Genomic DNA, 10860 nt, shown 5'->3' with positions numbered 1-10860 from the left:
TCCCGTGAATTTCCTCAGATAACACACATGGAAGGTGTTATGAATACCATCCAGTTCTTCGGGTAATTCCAGCTTGTAAGCTTGGTTCCCAATCTTCTGAAGAACTTTGAACGGTCCAATAAACCTTGGACTCAACTTTCCCCGTTTTCCGAATCTTATAAGTCCCTTCCACGGTGAGACTTTAAGCAAACCCGAATCCCCAACTTCGAAGGTCATCAGTCGTCTTTTCTTGTCAGCATAGCTCTTCTGACGGTCTTGAGCTGCTAACATTCTTTCCCTAATTACCTTTAGCTTCTCAGCAGTCTCATGGACTATCTTGGGGCCCATAAACAGCTTTTCTCCAGCCTCAAGCCAACAAGATGGCGTACGACACTTCTGTCCGTACAAGGCTTGATAGGGTGCCATCTTGATGCTCGAGTGGAAACTGTTATTGTAGGAAAATTCTACCAAAGGTAAGTGCTCATACCAGTTACCTTGGAACTCGAGGGTACATGCTCTCAACATATCTTCAAGCATTTGAATCGTTCTTTCGCTCTGACCATCAGTCTGCGGATGGTAAGTTGTACTCAGACACAACTTCGTACCCAGTTCCTCTTGTAGACTTCTCCAAAACCTCGACGTGAAACGATTATCACGATCGGATACAATCGTTAGAGGAACACCGTGAAGTCTCACAATTTCCTTCACGCAAGCATTTGCAAGCTTATCCATAGACCACCTTTCGTTGGCAGCTATGAAGTGTGCACTCTTTATGAAACGATCCACGACCACCCAAATCATGTCGTGTCCGTTCTTCGTCTTGGGCAGTTTAGTCACAAAATCCATGGTGATGTCTTCCCATTTACCCATGGGTACAGGTAAAGGTTCTAAACTCTCATATGGTTTCTGATGTTGTGCCTTAACTCTCGCACATATTACACACTCGGCCACATACTTCGCAACATCGAGCTTCATCGTCGGCCACCAGTAGTAGGGTTTTAGGTCCCTATACATTTTAGTGCTACCAGGATGAATTGAGTACATGGTCTTGTGAGCTTCTTCCATCAGAAGATCTCTTATTCCTCCCATCTTAGGTACCCAAATCTGATCTTGGAATACCTTCAGTCCTTGACGGTTTGTACCGAATACCAACGTCTTTCCCAAACCTTCTTCCTTTCGGTCATTCTTTTCTGAAGCTTCTTCTTGAGCTTTCTTGATACTTTCCACAATTGTCGAGACAACTTCAATTCTCAAGGCTCTTGGCCTTTTCCTTTCAAGATTGACTTTCCGACTGAGAGCATCAGCAACAACATTTGCTTTACCGGGGTGGTAAAGTATCTCACAGTCGTAGTCCTTGAGTAACTCTAGCCAGCGCCGTTGCCTCATGTTCAACTCCTTCTGATTAAAGAGATACTGGAGACTCTTATGATCAGTGAAAAGTTTTCACTTCGTTCCATAGAGGTAATGCCTCCATATCTTTAGAGCAAAAACCACTGCTGCCAACTCCAAATCGTGAGTGGGGTAGTTCTTTTCGTGCTCCTTCAATTGTCGAGATGCATATGCTATCACCTTTTCTCTTTGGGTCAGAACACAACCCAACCCGACTCCAGATGCGTCACTATAGACCGTGAAGTCTTCAACTCCATCGGGTAGAGAAAGAATCGGTTCTTCACATAACTTCTTCTTTAGCTTCTCGAATGCTTCTTCGTGTTTCTCACTCCATGTATAAGTAGCTCCTTTATGGGTCAAAGCAGTCAATGGAGCAGATATCGAAGAAAAGCCTTGGATAAATCTTCGGTAATATCCAGCTAATCCAAGAAAGCTTCGAATCTCTGTGGGACTCTTTGGACGTTCCCACTTCATTACGGCTTCGATTTTTGCTGGGTTAACCATTATTCCCTCCTGGTTAACCACATGACCCAAAAATTGTACTTCTCGGATCCAAAAATCACACTTGGAGAACTTTTCATACAGCTTCTCCTTCTTCAAGACTTCCATCACTTCTCGTAGATGCTTGCCATGCTCCTCCTAGGTTTTCGAGTAGATCAAAATGTCGTCGATGAACACTATCATGGATTTATCGAGGAATGGCTTACAAAGCCTATTCATTAAATCCATGAATGATGCTGGAGCATTGGTTAGTCCAAACGACATAACCAAGAACTCATAGTGTCCATATCTCGTTCTGAATGCAGTCTTCTCGATATCCTACTCTCTCACTTTTAGCTGATGATATCCTGACCTAAGATCGATCTTTGAGAAATAGCTCGAACTTTGCAGCTGATCGAATAGGTCATCAATCCTCGGCAATGGATACTTATTCTTTATCGTTGCCTTGTTCAGCTCTCTGTAGTCTATGCACATTCGCATGCTTCCGTCTTTCTTCTTTACGAATAGCACCGGAGCTCCCCAGGGTGATAAACTAGGTCGAATGAAACCGTTGTCCAACAGCTCCTGAAGTTGTGTCATAAGCTCCTTCATATCCGTCGGTGCTAATCGGTAAGGTGCCTTTGCTATCGGTGTCGTTCCTGGTAACAATTCTATACGAAACTCCACTTGTCTATCAGGTGGTAATCCAGGAAGATCTTCGGGAAAGACTTCTGGATAATCACATACGACCGGTATATTCTGCACCTCCTTCTTTTCCTTCTTAGCATCGATCACAAACGTCAAGTATGATGCACATCCCTTGGACAAACATTTTGTAGCTTTCATCAGGGTGATGATTCAGGAATTTACTCGGCGTTTGTCCCCGTACACCATAAATGACTCTTTTCTGGGTGGGTTTACCCTTACTATCTTCTTTCGGCATTGAATCTCAGCATCGTTGGCGCTAAGCCAATCCATTCCCAGAACGATGTCGAAACCGTTCAATTCTATGGGTAACAGCTCCTCGTGGAATTCGTTTCCGTTTATGTCGATGACGATGTTCCTAATACGGCCACTAACAGGTACGAACTTGCCACTGGCAACTTCTACAATCAGGGCATTATCAAGTTTTTCTACAGGCAATGCTAATTTCCCACCAAATTTATGCGATACAAAGGAGTAGTTGGCTCCGGAATCAAATAGTATATTGGCAGGCAAACCATTTACAAGAAAGGTACCTGAAGCGACGTCTGCTGCCTCCTTCGCAGCCTCGAGCGTCATCTGGAAGGCTCTCGCCTTCGGCTTTTGGTGGAATGTTGGGTCTTGCCACATCTTTCTTCTTTGGGCAATCCTTAGCAATGTGCCCTTCTTCACGGCACTCGTAGCACACCCTCTTGTTGATGGTGCACTCATTGGCATAGTGCCCCGTTTTCCCACACTTGTAGCAGGTCACTTCCTCGCTACATTTTCCCGAGTGCTTCTTCTTGCACTTCTCGCACCATTTTGATTCATTTCCTCCCCCGAACTTCTTCGAACCGAACTTGCTCTTCTTATTGTTGGGTTTAGCAGACCCTTCAAATTTTCTCTTCTCGCCAACCTCAACCTTGCTGGCAGCTCTTCCCTTGATCATTTCCTCCACATACTTGGCAGCCCAGATAGCCGCCTCCAGAGTATGTGCCTGACGTACCGGCACCGCATACTCCCATGGGAGTCCCTTCGCGTACTTGTCAATTTTTGTTAGTTCATCCGGAACAAGACGCAAGGCAAACTCCATTTTCTCCGTGAAGTTGTTAGTGTACTCATCAATGGACATGCTTCCTTTCTTCAGGGTTAGGAACTAGTTCTCTAGCTCGAGAAGGTTTTGGGCTGAGCAGTACTTGCACTTGAATTGTACTAAAAACTCCGCCCATGTCAGCTGCAGGGGCTCATTGGGGCTCAAGGTCTTCCCCAGGATGTTCCACCAACGCACAGCACCCCCTCGGAACTAACGTACAGCAAATGTAGTCTGTAGTTTTCCTCTGCAACCACATGTCATGAAAGCTAACTCCATTTCTGAGATCCAATCCATGACCCCGATCAGATCTTCCTTTCCAGTGAAAGTCGATGGCTTGCAAGTCAAAAAATCCTTTTACTTGCATTCATTCCTTTTGACTCCGTCATCCTGGTTGTTTTGTCGAACTATCGGTGGGTTGACTTAACCAACGGTCCCATTATAGTTCCCCTCCTCAGACTGCCCTTCGTTCAACTCAGGTTGTTCGATCAGTATGGTAGCTTCCTCTCGAAGTATCGTTCACTGGGGGTTGGTTTCTGTTCCCATTTTCATTCCCGGCTCCACTGCGGGTTCTTGCCATCTTGATCTATACACCGAATAAGGTGAATTTAGATCTTTATTTAGGATAGTCGTTTAAATCATCCTTATCACTCCGAAACGTTTACATGTTAGTTCTAATATCGTAGTCGTACGTTTAGAATCCTAAACACATAAGGTTTCCAGATCCGGTCGGCAACAGACCATAGATCCGAACAAATAACAGCATATCAGGCACAAAGCATTTAGCACATAAAAGCATTTTAGGCATAATTCCTAAAATAAGCTAGTGCTCACATCTCACAATCATCGCTTAGCATTCTAAGTTTAAGTCTAGAAATCCTACAAATTCCTAGTTCGCTTAAACTAATGCTCTGATACCAACTGTGACATCCCCATTTTCACGGCCAGAAAAGACCAATTTTGTTTATGCTTGTTTGAAAATCAGAGTAACATTTTAAATAAAAGTGTTGCGGAATTTGTCCCAAAACAAAATATGATAAAGATTTATCAAAAGCATTTCTAAAGAAATGTATTTCATTAAAAGACTCGGGATGTCATGTTCGATACAGATCAAAAGCATAAACAGTACAACATAAGCCTTACTACATTATTTCGTATTTACAGGCCTATAATCCCTTATCCCTCATCCAAACATCTATGCTCATGCGCCACTACCTATAATACAAGAAACTGAGTGGATTAGGCTTGGGAGCCTGGTGAGCACATAGGGTTTTCAACCCACAATAAATAAGTTTATTAACTTTATCAGACCAAACAAACCCGATTACCCGTTCCCGTTATCCTCACTTTATGTCCCTAAAACATCTAACTCAAGGGACCTAGTCTAAGGACTTTCATCGGGGTGACAACACATGCTTCGGGGATTCCTCAGCAATTCATGTCAAATAAGGCAACCATGTGGGGGATGGAGTACTGCTGGTAAATACACAGTTCAAATAAACACCTACAGGTTGTGAGCCTGCTAGCGTTCCACTGGACTGTCTAGAATAGTCCGTGGTCGTCATCTATACTCCGCTAGATGACTGGATCATCAATAACATCTATAACGAGGCCTCTCATTATTTTATTTTGTCACACAACAACTATTACATCTACCCATGTTTTACCCAACACATTTTGTAGATATAAAATACATATACAGTTTAAATCATTTAAAACGTGTATAAAAATATTTCACCTAGCATAGACAGCAAGTATTCAGACAATATGCACACATAGCACGTAATTTATATTAAATACTTCATATCTATGTGTAACTTCCGCTAAGCCGAAACTTCGATCTAATATTCGAACTTCGGGCTGTATACCGCTAAGCCGAAACTTCGAAAAATCATAACTTCCTCATACGAAGTCAGATTTGGGCGTTCTTTTTATGTACGCTCTCGGTTTAACGTTTTCTACGACTTTCGTTTAGATCGATAAGGCTAAAACTCGCTCTATCATAAATCCACTATTTACGCTTCCCGGTATCGTGCCGGTTCCGTCGCGAAACTTCGACGGGTCATAACTTCTTCGTTATAACTCGGATTTCGGCGTTCTTTATATCTTCGGAATCCTTGTTTCGACCACTACAACTTCATGTAAAGGTATTGGGCTTATCTCACACTTTAATTTTGACGCTTATTTTTATTCTTCATTAATTATACATTTATAATTAAATAATAAGCACACAAATACACATAATTCACATAGTATTCAAATATTTCATCTTTATTACATCAAAAAGAGTTACAATAGTTTACCTAGACTATTACATCGTCTAAAAATGCTTAGCCTCGAAACCCGGGCGTTACACCTATCCACCGGGGGAACATACTCATCTCAGAACATCAGTGTAAACCTCTCCCATGTCACTGCAGTATGCTCTGCAGGAGTAAAACTGGATGTCACAAACTTCCACCAGAACTTCACTCCCAAGCGAAGCTGGTTCAGCGCGAACCGAACTCTCAAATGCTCTGGGCACGAGCATGTGTAAAAACATCCCTCAATATCATAGATCCATCTCATAGCAGCAATCGGATCATGTGTCCGATCAAAATCTGGTGGTTTCGTGTTGCTGAACTCCCGAAACAACAACGAGTCACCTCCCTGTGGTCGGGCAGCGGCGACAACTGCGGTGGTTGCAGTAGCAGCCGCCTCAGAAACAACAGTGGCTACCTCCGAAACAGCAGCGTATGGCTCATCAAACGTCTCAATCAGTGTAGTCTTAATAGACCCAAACATCTCAGGAATCGCCTCTCGAATGGCTGCAACCACCTCCTCATGAATCATCGTGCGAATCTCATTATCACTAGTCCCACTGCTCTAGGGGTCGTGGCGTGTACCCACCATGATGTCTCTGAAACACAACACAAAATCATCAGAGACTCGCTCGAGTATAATCACACTCGAATTCCCGTCCCTACATGTTCCTCAACACCCTAAGGATTCTTACTTGGATTGCATACAGATCCGGTGCTTTCAATACTACGGGCCCAATACTACCTTTCCACACCTAACCTGTAGTCATCCCAAGTCCTCCTCCTAGGATTCTAATTCACAAGTACTCTATCTCCCACAAATATCAAACTACTCTCTCAGTAGGCTACATGCATGCTCATCTAGGTATCTCTCCTAGATTACCCCTCGACTCATAACTCAACACATTCTCAGGGAAAATAACAGTAACACTGATCAATAGCATCTCCTAGGCTAAGGCATCACAAATCAGGAAACTCTAGCCCTAGAATATCTAGCCTATTCTCTAGCATGCATTTCTAATATCTCATAAGTAATTCACAAAGTAACAACTAAGGGTATTTTGGGAAACCACCGTTCAGGCTCTGGCTGATTGTACACACTACTCCTTCTCGTTTTTCTCTTAGAAACTCTTACTCGGTTTTAGAAAGATCATTTCTCTTGAAAACTTTCTCAAATCCTCAGTTTGAGTCCAGACATACCCGAAGGTGCATCCGAATCCCTCAAACCAAGGCTCTGATACCAACTTGTAACAACGTAAATTTTCAAACCAAAATTTTCATTTTTAAAACACATAAACTTTTATAATATTTCATAAAAACCACAAGTGTCTCAATGTCATCATAAATTCACAATAAAAGTCAAATCCTAGAATCCTTAACATTGTGTCGGGCAGGTGTGTACAATCATGACGGTGCCTTCCCGCGGTCCTGAGAGGTACCTGAAACACATAACACATAACACCGTAAGCACGAAGCTTAGTGAGTTCCCCAAAATACCACACACCACAATATCCACTCGAGGCTAACTCAATGCGACCCTCTGGTCAATGTGTCCCAGTGGAGATCCTCCGGTCCCACAGCTCGGGTGGACCCTTCGGTCCTAACTTAATAAGCTCATAATCAAAATACTCAGCATAAATCACAAAGACATAATGCAGGATATCACAATACTCAAGTAAGCACGCAAGACTCCTCGGTCACACGATAATACCACTCATGGTAAGTATAGTGAGAAGACTCACCTCGTAACAAGCAAGTAATAATCTCGTACACGAATCTCGAACTAGCCTCCACCTAACACATAAGAATAATATCTAATTAACACTTAAATCACGACTCGAAATAAACTAGGTTATTTTCCCTCTCTATCTCTTTGATTGGGTAAAAGACCATTTTACCCCTCCATGGTCACCATGACTCCTGATTGACCAAACCTTAAAGTCAATAGAAGGCAAACTCGAGTCAACAGCCCATGTTGACCCAACTCGCCGAGTGCACCTATGTGACTTGTCGAGTCCCCATTGTTCCTCAGAATGTCGCGAAAATTCAACTTAACTCGTCGAGTTGTCACATCAACTCGCCGAGTCACCCTTGTCCAGACTCATTGGGGAAAACCCTAGCCGACTCGTCGAGTCAGCTCGTTGACTCGTCGAGTCCCTTCAGTCCGAATTCTCATTCAGATGTTTTAAGGTAGATCTACTACTCCACGCTCTAGATCTAGGCTCCCAAGGCTCGAATGTCATGTAAAGCTTCGATCTTTACGTTCATGCATGTCATATTTTGCTCCAAAATGCCAATACAACTCTAACAAGGGGGTTTAAGCACAATAACCCTTATATGGCTGAATAAAGCTAGGACCTTTGGACTTTATGGACCTCACAAGGTCCAGATCTGAAGTCTAGACCTCCTGATAGACTCAATGCACTCAATGTCCCAAATAAAAAGGTGGTAAAAGCCCTAGCTTCCATAATTATGAGATCTAACCAAAAAGATAGGAAAGGTGTAGGCTTTTTACCTTCCACAGAAGCTCTGGTCGATATAGCACAAGATCCAACAGTTTCTCCTCGTCCCTTGCTGGATAATCTCCTATTCTCCTCAAAAGATGCACTAGAATACTCAAAGATTAGCTCTATAACTCTCTTAGCTCACTACAAATGTTTAGGGTTTCACACAGGGGAGTTGGGCAGCTGGTGAGGCGGAAATGAGGACATAAGTTCTCTTAAATAGGCCCCAACCCCGGAGATTTAGGGTTTCACCTCACAACACCAACTCGCCGAGTCAACTCTCTGACTCGTCTAGTCTATCATTAAACCCACGTGACCAAAACGAACTCTACTCGACTAGTTAGACTCACAACTCGTCGAGTCACTCATGAAGTCCCAATAATAAATAATAAAAGAAGTACCTGGGAGTCGGGATGTTACATTACCCTTTCCATTATTACTTGAATGAGAAGGAGTTGTAGTAGAAACATTGTGGCTTTCATAAGGTATTATAGAAGCAACATTTGTGACTTTAAGATTTATGGAGCCAACATTGTTGCTATTAACCTCATCACTTTGAACCATACCTAACCCTGAAGCTTTCTTCCAATGACTATGGAATTATACTCACCCCATCTCGTGTTTTTTCCCTTCCCACTTCCTCTTCATCATGTGAAATTTCTTCAACTTTGCCATACACCTTCTCACTCTTAGCTTGGTTAAATGTAGCAAACTCTTTGGCCCTTTCTTATTCCTTAACTTCGGTCGTAACCTTATATTCACGACCCTCCTCCACATATTCACCAATTTTACATTCATCTAGTTGAACCTCATAATCAAGATCCACCTCCTTCCCATCATCTTTTGGATTTTGTACTTTTTCTTTTTCAATGGTTGGCACCCAACCCGATATCTCTCTAACGCAGACATCATATTCATAGTTCATATCCCTAAATTTCACATATACTCTTTCAGAGAGCAAAATCATATTAGATGCTTTAATACATGATATATTGTTTTATTTACTTCTTTTATGTAGTTTATTTAGCATATTTATCCTTTTTTGTTGTTTTTGCATTGCATATTTTATCCCTTCTTTATCTTGTATCGTATTAGGTGCTTTATCTTGTACATAAGGTGTTTTGTAGGCTTTTGGATTCTCATTGTGGTTGCAGATTACCTTGTTGCCGAGTTGCCGGGCTTTATGGGTTTTCGAGGAGTTATTGGGCTTTTTTAGATCCATTTTGGAAGAATTAGGCTTGATGTGTCGAAGACTTGGATGGATCATTGACTCCTGAAGATGGGTTTGGACTATCTATTTTGATGCTAAAAGATGATTGGTCCATATTTTAATGACGTGAGGTGTGAACTGGACCAAAAGAATCTATGGTAGTGGGGTGGAGTAGTAGAGGAATCAACCAATGACATTTCATCATCTTTTGCGTGGGTGAGGTCTCCCCCTGCGTAACCACCTTCCTGGGGGCATTTTGTTCACTTGGCTCATCATTTACCTTGGGGTTTAGGTCTTGCAGCCCCTAGGTCAATTTTGGACACCATTGGAGCAGCTTAGGGCGATTTGGAGAGCTAGAGGCATTCATCATCTCATTCTTCTAATATTTGCTAATTCCTTGATGTTAAAACACATTTATGATTATTGTCTTGTTACTATGAGTGGCTAATTATTTTATTTTGGTTAACTTGGGTTAAAACCCTTGGATATTTGTGAGTTTTGAAAGATTCATGTTTGATTATCATTTATCTCATGTTTATGATTCTTAGTTCTTAGTTCTTATACTTATTTAATACTTTGATCATGAGTTCGATACTTGATGAGCAATTGTTAGTCTTTTTCTTTGATTTAGTAATGAATCACTGAATTTGCTTAGAACAAGAGCTTTATGATGGTATAAATCATCTCTAGCTTATGGATAATGACTCCTTTATGGATGTGTAAGCATTCACATCCTATTAGAATTAGGAATTCCTTCATACTTAAGGCTAATCAACTTTCTTGAGTTCAATTGCTTCAATTGGATCCTTGATTTTGATTAAGAAGGTGTGTTGTGGGCTTCCCCATCCTCAATACTACCTTTGAGGAATTTTGACGTATCATGTTCATGATTGTTATTGTCACACCCCCAAACCAAGGATGGCGGAAACGTCCGGGGGTGGAGGACTTCATGTATAGTATCACAACAATGAGTATAATAGTGCTCAAAGTAAATACAACCATCATAAATATAATTGAAAAGGTTACACCATAGTATATGTTTACATGTTTCAAAATCAATTACATTATGATGACAAAATGAAATGTTTGACGATTTAACGTCCCATCCTCAAAATGCTGTTGATTTCCTGTCTCACTGATTTCCTGAGAATACAAGTAGTTTTGAAAAGTGTCAACAATTAAGTTGGTGAGTTCATAAGAGTTTTATTTGAGGAAGAAGCCGTTTTC

Source organism: Lactuca virosa, chromosome 6 (genome assembly GCF_052849685.1).
Source record: "Lactuca virosa cultivar CGN04683 chromosome 6, Lactuca_virosa_CGN04683_v6, whole genome shotgun sequence".
In the NCBI taxonomy this organism is placed as follows: Eukaryota; Viridiplantae; Streptophyta; class Magnoliopsida; order Asterales; family Asteraceae; genus Lactuca; species Lactuca virosa.
The sequence above is the reverse complement of the archived record's forward strand: the minus strand, read 5'-3'. Positions refer to the sequence as shown.